General features: G+C 42.5%; 1 pseudogene; it reads right to left on the bottom strand.

Annotated features, from left to right (window-relative positions):
* Positions 1-68: 68 nt before the first annotated feature.
* On the bottom strand, positions 69-7304 carry LOC103279332 (putative inactive cytochrome P450 2G1; annotated as a pseudogene).
* Between the last annotated feature and the right edge of the window lie 6660 nt (positions 7305-13964).

Here is a 13964-nt window from a genome sequence, read left to right as displayed (position 1 = left end):
GACAAAGGAACTGTTGCACTATGGCCCTGAAGCCTCTTTCCGCCACAAACCACACACTATTCAGGTGATCCAATAAGTAAGAGTTTATTAAAAGCAGCGTATATGAAAAGCTGAATATATGAAAAGCAAGCAAATATTTTAAAAAAGAGAATCAAAGTTCAAAAGGTTATTGCTGTAAATGCCAAGAGTCCAAAAATCCATATGAAGAAAGTCTCTAAGGTAATTTGTAATTCCACCAAGATATCTAAAGACAAGGTGACATGAATCCAAGGCCGGCAAACTATGACTCACAAGATCAGGATGCAGGAATAACTTGGAAACTTGAACACATGAATTCCAGGCCCATAAAACCAAGAGCTCTTTATCTGAATGCAGCATCACTCTTACAAAGATTGTACCAACAAGAGCCACTTTAAAAAGCCCCAAAACCTCTCATGTCCTCACGCTTCTGCTTCTTCATGCACCTGCTTCTTTGCTCCTTGTCTCAATTATAGGATGGGGCACCTGATCAAGGAGATAAATTACTGGTAGACTACTGCGAGTCCGTCTATCTACCCCCCCAGGTCTCACCTGCTGATACATCCTGAAACCTGGTGAACAAAGCTGGGAGATATTACCCCCCTCCCCCCCCCCTGCTCCCCAAGATCATCCAGGCAGGTCTTGGTGATGCAGGCTAGGTCTGTCCGCTCATCCAAAATCAGGTCTTGGATGGCAACAGTTTTACCATTTACAAACCTGGCTTGTACCAGCAGAACCCAGGGGGCCTGTCAGTTTGGCTATCCAGTCTATTTGTAACCAAGAGCCGTTTTAGAGTCACTAGGACTCTCACGCCCCATCTGTTGCTGATGTCTTCTCCTTCCTGTGTCTCACTGTAGAAAGTTTCACCTTGATAGCTCTAAAAATGAGGGAGAAAGGGGCCGCAGAAGCTTTCCCCTTATGCAATTACATAATGAAAAAGTAACAAACCATTATAGTTATGCTACGGACACCTTACTATACTTTAGAAATACTTGAGAAATTCCCCCCAATTTAGTAAAGAGTATTGAAACTCTTTTTTCATCGATCAGACAGATCTAATATATACGTTCACTGCGCCTGACTTGTAGCTATTGCTTGAGTATGTTTTAATGTATTATATGTTTTATGATTTGGCAATGCTGCGTTTGGTGGTCCCTCTGTAGACTTGTCCACAGCTGCATGGTATCCGGTAGACTCCTGCAGAGGTGAGAGGATCCCTCTTGTCCTTCGCTGACTGTAGCATTTGTTGGATTTTCTTTGTGGGTCTGTAGATAGTTTGTAGGTTATGTTTCTTCATCAAACACGAGTCAAAGAACATGAAAGACACTGCAGACTAACTCAACCAGAGAAATCAGCCATAGCAAAGCACTTGATGAACCAACCTGGACACAGTATATTATTTGAGAACACAGAAATGCTTGACCACTCCAACAACTATCATGTCAGACTACACAGAGAAGCCATTGAAATCCACAAGCATGTGGACAATTTCAACAGAAAGGAGGAAACCACGAAAATGAACAAAATCTGGCCACCAGTATTAAAAAACTCAAAAATCAGAACAGTAGATGAGAAGCAACACTCTGAGGGCAGAGGAGCTCCAGGGACGGCAAATGACTCTGAACAAAGGATACCCCTCCAGGCAAGAGACGAACCTTTCCAGTGCTAATTAGGGTGATTAATTGCAACATTCACACTGGCTTCCAACTGACAAAGAACTCTTCTCACACCCTGGACTTCCCACAGATATATATTAACCTTCCTTGCCTAGTTTCTCCATGCCTCACAACCTCTGAGGATGCCTGCCATAGATGTGGGTGAAACACCAGGAGAGAATACTTCTGGAACATGGCCATACAGCCCAGAATACATACAACAACCCAGTGAGGGAAAAGTCAAGAGGTGCCAAAATCCTGGGATAGGTTAAGATGCAATAGATCAAAACTTTCTTTTCCACGCCTGGGATTACAACTGCATGCCAATACAAGAAGCCATAATTGGGTGAAAATTGTATCTAATCGCCATCATTGTAATGTGCTGCACATGAGCCAGGAAAGAGAGCTCTGCCTTCCCCATTCAAAGATCAGGCGCAAAGCAAATACAAATAATACTACAGGTGGGATCTTCAGGTCAGCGTGAGATCATGCAGAGCTGGTAGTAAGGTGGGATTCTGCCAAATCCAACCTCATGGGAAGTCAGGTCAATATCCTTGGGGGCCACAAGGGGCTTCAGCTCAAATTTCTGCAGGATGGTGGCCAAAAAGATGAAAAGCTCCATGCGGGCCAAGGTTTCGCCCAGACAGACCCGCTTCCCTAGAAGAACAATTTGAGAAATTTCAGCAGGGAAGGATTTAGCAATCTCTCTAGTCAGCTGTCTCCTTCTGTCACACTACATATTTATATAATCATTTAACACTTTAACAACCATGTGAGCATCCAGCTGAAGCCCAAAATACCTGGAGGAGTAGAGTTTGGGAATCACTGCTTTAGGTTACCTCAAGAGAATGGCACAAAAGCATCGCTCTTCTTGAAGCGCCCGTTCTCATCCAGGAAATGCTCTGGGTTAAAGGCATAGGGGGTTTTAAACATTGTGGGATCAAACAGGACTGTGTTGAGGAGGGGGTAGACTTCTGTCCCCTGGGGGGAAAAAGAAAGGAAAGCAGGGTGATGTGAAAGCAATAAAGTTTGTGGGGTGGCACCCAACTAGCTCTCAAAATATGGTTTGCCAGTTCTGGCACTGGACCATGCATTTCTTTTCTGAAGTTCTAGGTTGAAGCCATTTTGGCCGATAGCTGATGAACGTATAGGGCCAATTGCCATCTGAGGCTTCATCTACAATGCCATATAATGCAGTTTAATTCATGTCAAGATGAAGGCGCATTAAGCGAACCCTTGTTGGGACCACTTTCCATCTGGAAAACAATGTCCTTACTGTGAAAGAATTCGCGGATCAAGAATAGGTCTCTACAGTCACAAAAAGACCCACTGCCAAGACCCTACAATTGGAAGACAATCATATTCAGCCACGAGTGATAGCCTATGAATGCAATTTCAATTTGCAATGTATGGTAGCATAGATGGGGACTGAGGTGCATGAATTATATAGCCCATGGATTTGACAAAACAGCACATTTTAATAGGAGTGAGATGCATGCAAAATGTTAATATCTTAGTTCTAGAATAAAGCACCATATCCTCACCACTCAACTGGAGCCTTGGAGGCCATTTTCACCCTAATCATGCACTACTAATGTATTTCCACTTTGGCATCTACTCATTGATGGGTAAGATGATGTACTTGAGTTCTGTAGTTTGGTGCCTCACCATCTCTAGCTACAGCTGTTTTCTTTCTCTGTAAGATGCTGTCAGGGTCTGCAATACAGACGAAGATGAAGGGCTGCCAAGCCCAGCATTTTAGTCAGTAGAAAGCAGGGAACAGCAACAGCTGCAGCCTGACACTGAGGAAGCTACCCCTGCAGTCCAGGACTAAGTGCCTCAGGCAAGTGGGGGTCCTCAGTTAACTCAGGATCAGGAGCGCAACGAGGCAGAGTTAAGTCTCCCAGAAAGACTACAACTGAGGACTCATGCTATTTGGCTGCGTAGATCCGCCCAGATGGCACAGAGAAGGGCCAACAGGTGAGAGTATGTGTGCTATGGGGCATAAAGAGTGGCAGTTTGCATGTGGTCATTGCTGGGAGCAACGTTTGGAACTTGCTACAGCTTGGAGCTCTGTCAGATGACTGTGTGCCATATTGTGTGTTGGACCTTAGCTTTGGACTTTGGATTATGTATAGTTTAAATGTTTTGGTGAGGACCTCTGGATTGTTGACTACAACTTCTGGATTATCCACGTTGGAATCTGAATTGGCTTGGATCCCGAACTGAATGACAACGAGAATAGTGAGTGGCTGTTTATACTGAGAGACTCTATGCAGGGTTGTGACAGATGCCAGTGGAGCACACTAGAGGTCAGGATTCTCCATGTGTTCCATGGCTTTGCAGAATGGGCAATGAGGGGAAGCCTTGCTTATTTGCGTGTTCATACATAAAGGAATTGTGAATGGAAAACAACATTACCTTTAGTGACGCAATGATAGTTTAGATATCAGCAGAACACATGGGCGGTCTGACACCAAAGCAAACATGCATCTCACTATAGTCCCCCCCCCCCCCATTTATTCAATGGATTAGGGATCAGGGCACTGTCAAAAACAGAAAGAACACTTTGCTGGGTCTCCCCCATTTGACTTGGTACCCCAGTATTTGTACCTTGGGAAGCATGTAGCCTCTGAATTCTGTGTCACGCATAACCATGTGGGGCAGATCCAGGGGGATGAGGTCACTGAACCTCTGCACTTCATGGACAACGGCGTCCACATACGGCAACAGGGTCCGGTCTCCAATGTTTGGGGGGCGGTCCCGGCCAATCACTCGGTCAATTTCCTCGTGCATTTTTGCTATCAAAATTATTGAGATTTGTTTATTTAGTTCATTTTTTTCTCCACCTTTCTCTTGATTATGAGACTCCAAAAAGCAATATCTTTTTAAATTAAATACAAAAGCTAGACTAAAAGCATAAGATTTTAACAAAGTTAAGCAATGTATAAGTGCAAGCATGCCATGTATTTAAAGGGCTGCATTCAAACCCTTTAAAATAACTTGCAAACTGAATGGTACACTTTCAAAATCCCAAATTTAACCAGGTTGATGGAAGATAAATTTTTGATACAGTACAATATAGTAATTTATTACCAGTATTGTACTATGCTAATATAATATTGTATGTAAATTTAATTTGTAAGCCGCCCTGAGTCCCCTTCGGGGTGAGAAGGGCGGCATATAAATGTAGCAAATAAATAAATAAATAAATAAATACTTTGATCTGCCAACGGAAATCTGCTAGGAGCTACCCATAGAGTCATGCATCCCATGCAATTCTATGATCAATTTCTAATACAGGTTCTGTAAATTTAATTTTTGTTTGTTTGCTTTCATGAAGCACTGTACCTCAAAATATAATTTGAGGAAGGAAGGAAGGAAGGGAGGAAGGAAGGGAGGGAGGGAAAGGGGAAAGGAAAGCTGTAAAGATAAGGGTTTAGTTTCTTCAGCCTAGTAATCTCTTCATACCTTGAATTTCAGGATGTTTCATCAGAAACAGAAACGCATATCTCAGGGTGCTGCTGACTGTCTCTGTCCCAGCAAAGAGAAGAATAAGGACACTGAGCTCCAAGTTTCTGATGGTAAATTCGCTGTCTGGGTTGTCTTTTTCCTGAAAGCAGAAATGAATGGAACATCATTAGAACATTGCAGGAAGGACCCAAAAGCTTAGGACATATTTAGGGGTAGTATGGACTTCAGAGATGCTTCCATGCTACTACTAAATTGCACTCATTTTAAAAATGTGGCTTAGTACTGCATTTTGCCCATCCTTGGCCTAGCCCAAAACAGGACTAATAACATTACCAATGCTTTTTGACCATAGCTCTCCACAGCCTGAAACATCATGGTCAACATTTAAGAGGAGAATGAAAGTCTTAAACAGCTGGGGGACTCCATGTTTTCTGTCCCTCAACTTGTAAACCTCCCATTCCAATATCTGCCAAGATACCTTTTCCATCTGGATGAGGAAAGAATCAATATAGTTCCGTGGGTTGTTGAGATCAAGCGTCTCCTGGTTCAACTTCACTAGATCTACAATAACATCTTGAATCTGTTTTAGAAGTTCATTGATCTTGGTCTGGGTTTCTCGAAAATACTTCAGGAAGCTGTAATAGACATCATACCTCTGTGGAAAGAGAGACACCAGTAGTTGTAGTAAACTGTAGGAAGACTTGGGATTATATGTCCTTCCTAGTCAAAGTTTTTACAGTAGATGGGAGAACAAATGATACTGGTTGAGGAGAGGCAAAAGAGAAAGGGTGCATCTACACTGGAGATCACTTGATTTGATTACTGGAACTGTTGTGGCACAACGCTATGGGTTCATGGTAGTTGTATTTTACAAAGTCTTTAGCTTTCTCTATGTCACCAAACTATAAATCCCAGGAATCCAAAGCATCAAACCATGGCAGTTAAAATGATGCCAAGCTGCATTATTTCTACAATATAGACAGCCAAAGAACCAGAGAAAGGTATGGAATAGGCACCAGGGTGGTTATGGAAAGACGCTGGAGGAGGCGAGAAAAAGGAAATTAATGGGAAGGAGAAAGTTCAGAGGGAAAGAGATACTTGACACTGGGATCAGGAAAGGAGAAGGGAGGGAAAAGATAAAGAGCAAAAACTGAGAAAAGGAGAAAAAGGAAAGATGTTGGGAAAGAATGAACTTTTAGCTTTGTGGGATACAAAAGACACAAGGTTACACAAATCAATCTGGAGAGATCTCTTGAATATGAGGGAAAGGTCAGGAATTGGACCACAGATGGAAATTAGGAGCCTTCTAAAACCTTCCAAGCTGCATACTTCTATTTTGCCTCTATATATATGGGTGTGGAAAAACATTTCTCAAGCAGTACAATCCTTCTTTCAGGTGTCAGCAGCACCCTTCATTCTCTTTCTTTCTCCTTCTTTCTTTTTCCATGAGCAGGGTACCTGGCCAGAGGGTGTGCTCATCAAGCGGAAGATGTCGTTCGATGTCTGTGTGAGTTTCAGAAAAACTTTATCTTTATAGTCAAAACGGCTACCAAAGAGGATGGAGCTGACGACGTTGGAGAGCACGGCTGAGGAAGAAGGTGGGGTTGAAGATCTCCCCTAAAAGTCAGAGAGAAAGAGTGTGCTGTCACTCCACCGAAGACATCCCTGATGCTTTTGAGAGTCTTGTCAAAGGCTTTCCTTTTGAGAGTCTCTCTCTCTACCTGGTTTCCAAATTTGGAAAGTCTTTGACCTGTACTCTTATTGCATCTGCGGGGATGGCACTAGTTTGGAAATGGGTGATCTAGAATGTATCTTCTAGTTTGTGGCTGGTCTTTACTATCCATAGGCAACACACGGGGAACACAAAATGGATGGAATCAATTCATTATGAACAGAATCAATAACCTAACAAACTCAAGATACTGGCATCCATCCTTTATCAGCAGTCAGATATTAAGGTACACATTGTCATGACTGAAAAGTCTCTGAAAAGATGCATATTAGGAAGCTAGGATATTATTACTAGTTTTAGGATGCATTGACATGGGAAACAAATAAAACCCTCAGTTTGGCTTAAAAGATGTCATATTCAGTCATCTCTACTCATCCTAACAAGATGAATATCGATTTACTTCTTTCTAGTATGCAGGAATGTTTTATTCCCAGTGTTTGACATTACAAGATATTCTGCACAATTCCTATCATTGTTCATATTATATAACTTCCTGGCTAATGTTTTGTTTGCATTTTTAAAAAAACATTCCAAGAACATAGTGTTTTCTCCAAACATAGATCAAAAGTCAGAAGGTCAAAATCTCAAGGGGGTTAGTTTGTTTTAATGGACTTCCTTAGCATATTGAAACGTTGTTTACCAATCAGAATGAGGAAATTTGCAGTATTCAACAAGATATCCATACTCACCATTTGTCTTTCTAAATTCTTCCAGCATAAAGTGGGATTCCTCTTTAATCCGCTCTTCAATGGTTTTTTCCCCATTCCAAAATTCCTCATGATAGTAAGAGAAAACCGGCACAACTGTTTCCAGCGGTCCCCATTGGAAAAGATTACACCTGGAAGAAGTTAGTAGTATTAGTAGTAGTAGTAATAACTTAAGTATTAAGCAGAGGCATAAAACTGTTACTCAGATTATCCATTTGAACTTGTGCCGCAAATACCATCTGCCTGTGGGGGAAAAAAACTGGTGGAATAACAAGCCTGAAAAAGTTACACAAAATGAACATGTCAAACTACTCTCGGACTTCCAAATTCAGACTGACAGAGTTTTGGAGCATAATATTCCTGACCTCAGGATGGGGGGGGGGGGGAGTGTGGATCGTCGATGTTGCAGTCCCAGGTGAGAACAGAGTTGAGGAGAAGCAACTGGAAAAATTGATCTGTTATGAGGATTTAGAGATCGAACTGCAAAGACTCTTGCTGCTGCTGCTCAGTCGTTTAGTCGTCTCTGACTCTTCGTGACCTCATGGACCAGTCCACACCAGAGCTCCCTGTCAGCCGTCACCGCCCCCAGTTCCTTCAAGGTCAAGCCAGTCACTTCAAGGATACTGTCCATCCATCTTGCCCTTGGTCGGCCTCTCTTCCTTTTTCCTTCCATTTTCTCCAGCATTGTGATCTTTTCCTGTCTCCTTATGATGTGGCCAAAATACTTCAGCTTTGCCTCTAATATCCTTCCCTCCAGTGAGCAGCCGGGCATTATTTCCTGGAGGATGGACTGGTTGGATCTTCTTGCGGTCCAAGGCACTCTCAGGATTTTCCTCCAGCACCAGAGTTTTCACCGACTGGATGGATGTCCACCATCTTTGGCTGCAAAGGATGTAGTCAATCTGATTTTGGTGTTGACCATCTGGTGAAGTCCATGTGTAAAGCTGTCTTTTAGGTTGTTGGAAGAGAGTGTTTGTTATGCACAGAGTGTTTTCCTGGCAAAATTCTATCAGCCTATGTCCTGCTTCATTTTGTTGTCCCAGACCATGCTTGCCTGTGATCCCGGTTGTCATTTGACTGCCCACCTTAGCATTCCAGTCTCCTGTAATGAGAATAATGTCTCTTTTTGGTGTGTTATCCACTAAGTGCTGCAGATCCTCATAGAACTTATCTAATTCTGCTTCTTCGGCAGCTGTGGTTGGGGCGTATGTTTGGATCACTGTGATGTTAAACGGCTTGCCTTTAACTCGAATTGAGATCATTCTATCATTTTTTGGGTTGTATCCAATCACTGCTTTCGCAACTTTATTATTAACTATGAAGGCTACTCCATTTCTTCGGTGTTCCTCTTGTCCACAGTAGTAGATCTGGTGGTCATCTTTTGTGAAGTGGCCCATTCCAGTCCATTTCAGTTCACTGACTCCCAGAATGTCTATCTTTAATCTTGACATCTCACCAATAACCACATCCAGTTTGCCCTGGCTCATAGATCTTACATTCCAGGTTCCTATAGTGTGTTGATCTCTAGAACATCGGATTCGTCCTTCACCTCCAGCACCGTCGGCCGTTAGCCTTCCTTTCATCTTTGAGCTGACTGCGTCATCACATCTGGGGCTACTTGGACTAGTCCTCTGCTCCTCCCCAGTAGCATTTTGACCATCTTCTGACCTGGGGTCCTATCTTCTGATGGTATACCAACATTTCTCTGGTTGTACTGATCCATGTAGTTTTCATGGCACGAATACTGGGGTAGGTTGCCATTACCTTCCCCAGGGATCGTGCTTAGTCTGACCTCTCTGCCATGACCTTGGGTGGCCCTGCACGGTATAGCTCATGGCTTCATCGAGGCACTCAAGCCCCATCACCACGTCAAGGTAACGATCCAAGCTGGACTCTTGCACAAAACAGTAAATATGGTCCCAGTGGTGATCGACACACTGGGTGCAGTGCCTAAAGACCTTGGCCAGCACTTAAAAACAATTGGCGCTGACAGAATTACCATCTATCAGCTGCAAAAGTCCATCCTACTCAGATCTACACGCATTATTTGCCGATACATCACACAGTCCTATATACTTGGGAAGAGTCCGACGTGTGATCCAATAGAACAGCCAGTATAGTGATCTTGTCTGCTGTGTACTAATCTTATTGTGTATCAAATGATAATAACTTTATTTATATCCCGCCACCATCTCCCACAAGGGCCTCCTTCACAGCTTTGTGTCCACATAAGACCACAACAGGACGAGGTCCAAAATGGACAGTGAACACAGGGCCATATTTTTCATGCAGCTTTGCAAGAAATAAAAGAATAAATATTATCTTTTAGTTAAAAACAGGAGATTTTGACTTTTTTGGTACAGCAGTTTTTTCATAAGATGTTGTTGCTTAGTTGTTGTTTTTTAAGAAGCCAGTGTGATGTAGTATAGTGGTTTTGCTATAACTATTTGAACACTCGACCGGGACTCTCTAGAGGGTCTGAATTTCTACATGGTTGTGAATACCCACTGGGTGACCTTAGGCAAGTCAAACTCCCTCTGAACAAATTTTGCCAAGAAAACCTTGTGTTGGATTCATTTTAGTGTTACCATAAGTTTAAAAATGACTTGGAAGAACACAGAAATAGGATCTAGCTGGATCCTAGTAAGAGTGAGATAACAAAAAAAGTGTCTGTGGGCCCGTCCAGACAGTATCTTTATCCCAGGAGCTCCCATGGAGGATGATCAAACGCTATTCCCTCAAAACGCGGGAGGAATTGTTACAAACAATAAAAAACATGAGATTTTCAGTTACAGGAATATCCCGGTTCTGGCCGGAAAATGCAGATATTTGAATCTCTGTATGTCCCTACGCTCAGATATGTTGGCTTGCTCCCGGGTTATACATGTCAGGTCCTCCTTGGTTGTATCCTAAAAACAAGGCAGTTGACTAGAGGGCAAAAGCTTTATCCTGGCAAGAGAAACTTCACCCTTCACACATTTCATGAAGCTTGTGACACACAAACAAAGGTTTTGCCACGTAATCAACTTTTCCCATGTTTTTATGATAAAAGCACTAAGGAGCAGATATGTATAACCCAAGAACATCACCCCGTTGTTCCTAGAAGCAAGTACACGGCCAAACTTGTCTGCCCAGATGGCCGCGCAGCTTCTATAACCCATGAACAGAACTTATGCAATTATTCACATATTCGCATTTTATGTTCTTTAAAAAAACTGCTGAAATTTTTGCGGACATTCCACGGGGGCCATCTTGGGGATTGCAAAATCCCAGGACAAAGAGCAAGAGTGTACAACGGAGGCAGAAACCCCGGGACCAACAGGTCTGTATGTAGACCTCTTCTCCAGTCCTGGTTTTTGTTGTTGTTGTTGCCCCTGACTAAAACCGGCAATTTGGTGCTGTCTGGAAGCACTCTGTAGCTCACTCTGCTGGAGGATTGAATAGTAACCACAGTGAGATGTTCTAGTATTTTACAATGCAGATTACATTTTCTTAGCAGAAAATATTTAGAGGTGGTTTGTTATTACCTTCCTCTAAAATGCAACCTGACATTTCTTGACAATCTCCCTTCCAAGTGCTAACCAGGTTGGGCTATACTTAAATTCTGAGACCTGGAGCTTCAGGGTATTTTCAAAGAATTTACAGGATGCTTTCAGATAGAAAGCTCTTGGTGCCAACAGTCAGAAGAAAATGTTTTTTTGGTAACACATCTTTCCCTTTTTAATGGGACCACAGTTAAGAAAGAAGAACATAGGAACTAGCAACACAGAAGAGATAATAATAATAATCATCATCATCATCATCATCATCATCATCATCATCATCATAAAAACTTTATTTCTATTCCACCCTATATCTCTGAAGGGACTCAGGGCGGATTCGAACAAACAATGGCATACATGAAATGCCTTCAAAAAACATAAATATTGGCATAAAATCCCAACAAAACCCTACATATGAATATAGCGTTAAAAACCTAATCACCTTAAACCTAATATCAGTGAATTGAGTATAACATCAATAACCTAAACCAATAAAGTCAGACAGAATCAGACAAGAATTATATAGTGACATAAAATCTAAATAAACGTTCACAGTAATTTAAAAAGCCAACTGAAATTCAACAGAGTTGTGTGGGTTGGAGTTGTGTGTGTTGGAGTACCATATTTCATCACATAATAGCCAAGACTGTCTGCTACTTCATTTCCTGAAATGACCCCCTCTCAAGCTCATCTAGTAAATCATAGAATCATGGGAATCATAGAAGAGTTGGAAGAGACCTCATGGGCCATCCAGTCCAACCCCCTGCCAAGTAGCAGGAAATCGCGTTCAAAGCACCCCTGAGAGATGGCCATCCAGCCTCTGCTTAAAAGCCTCCAAAGAAGGAGCCTCCACCACAGTCCGGGGGAGAGAGTTCCACTGAGTTCCAATGACAAGAGAAATTATCTTTCAGGGTTGGGATGGAAAGGTTTGGGTTGTGCTCACAAGAATATTGCATGGCTCTTTCTATCCCATCTGAAAGAAAACTCATGCCTACATAGAATCATAGAATTATGGAGTTGGAAGAGACCTCACAGACCATCCAGTTCAACCCCCTGCCAAGAAGCAGGAAAATCACATTCAAAGCATCCCCAACAGATGGCCATCCAGCCATAACTACATGTCCTAGTTATGTGCACACACACACACACATGTTACCTACAGGCTTCATATAACAGATATTATATTAACTGCTGAGAACTAGGAAGGAAAAATATGAGTCTATCAAGGCACATAGAGGAAGAATACAGAGGCACCCTAATGTATCCATAAATCTCAGCCATTCCATGAGATTCATTACATCCAAGATGCCTGAGCTGTGCTACATGGGACAGCTCAACAGGGGCAAATGCAAGACACTCCCCTTAGGCAGAAAAAATGAAATGGAAAGATACAGAATGGGAGACGCCTGGCTCGACAGCAGAATGTGTAAAAAAAAATCTTGGAGTCCTCATGGACAACATGAGCCAACAATAAAATGCAGTGGCAAAAAAAGACAATGAGATTTTGGTCTGCATAAATAGGAGTCTAGTGTCTAGATCCAAGGAAGTCATGCTACCCCTCTTTTCTGCCTTAGTCAGACACAAGTATTTCTTCCTAATGTCCAGTTCTGGGTACCACAATTTAAGGGAGATGTTGACAAGCTGGAATGTTTCTAGAGAAGGACGGCTAAAATGATCAAGGGTCTGGACAGCAAGCCCTCTGAACAGTGGCTTAAAGAGCTGGGCATGTTTAGGCTGCAGAAGAGAAGGCTGAGAGGTGACATGATGAGGGCCATGTGTAAATATGTGAGAAGAAGTCCTATGGAGGAGGGAGCAAGCTTGTTTTCTGCTGCCCTGGAGACTAGGACGTCGAACAACGGCTTCAAACTACAGATTCCACCTGGACATTAGGAAGAATTTCCTCACTGTGAGAGCTGTTCGACAGTGGAAATCTCTGCCCCGGAGTGTGGTGGAGGCTCCTTCTTTGGAAGTTTTTAAGCAGAGGCTCACTGGCCAGATGGTTAGTGGTGCTTTGAATGCAATTTTCCTGTTTCTTGGCAGAATGGAGTTGGACTGGATGACCCGTGAGGTCTCTTCCAACTCTATGATTCAATGATTCTAACTACTCACCTTGAGAAGGGATGTTAAAAGTTCTGTTGACTTGACCTGCAAGATATTCCCAAGGAAAGGCAAAGGAGTTGGGCCAGGGGGGAGCGTCTTCCTCCGTGAGAAGTCCCGCATGACTGTCAGGATAACAAGAACAAAGGTATAGACAACAAGGAAGAGGCTGGTGGCACCAGACAGCTCCATAATTTGGGTTGAATCCTCTTCTCTCCCTGCTTTGCAGAATGTGGTTAAATGACCCACTTGGCTAGGGCTCTATTTATCTGATCGAGTATCAGACACAACTCCATAGGTCAAACAAAAATCTAATTTCTGGTTAATCAGTGTTTTGAACATGTCGTGGAGGACATATGACTCTGTTTCTGCAAATTAAGGGGTTTTTACCTATTACAAACATTTGGAATTAGGTCCTGGCCTCAAACTAGATCAACAAGAATACCTAAGAAAAATTGCAAACTGCAGCAAATCCTTTCTAAAGATTTGAGAAAAGAAATATGTTTAAATAAAGTTCTAAATAAAAGAAGGACCAGACTTTTAGCTGTACTGACAAGTAGAGTGGAGACAAATAGCTTCATAAAGGACAATGAGGATGACAAGTGGTATGGAGAACAAAACAGGGGAAGGATTGAAGGAGCTGGACATGTTCAGCCTGATGAAGAGGAATATGTTTGCAGTATTTGAATACCTCAAGGGTTGCCTCAGAGAGGAGGGTGCAGATTTGTTTTCTGCTGCT

This window comes from Anolis carolinensis, unplaced genomic scaffold, assembly GCF_035594765.1.
Source record: "Anolis carolinensis isolate JA03-04 unplaced genomic scaffold, rAnoCar3.1.pri scaffold_10, whole genome shotgun sequence".
NCBI classification, from domain to species: Eukaryota; Metazoa; Chordata; class Lepidosauria; order Squamata; family Dactyloidae; genus Anolis; species Anolis carolinensis.
Note: the sequence above shows the minus strand (reverse complement) of the source record. Positions and strands in the feature narration are given on the sequence as shown.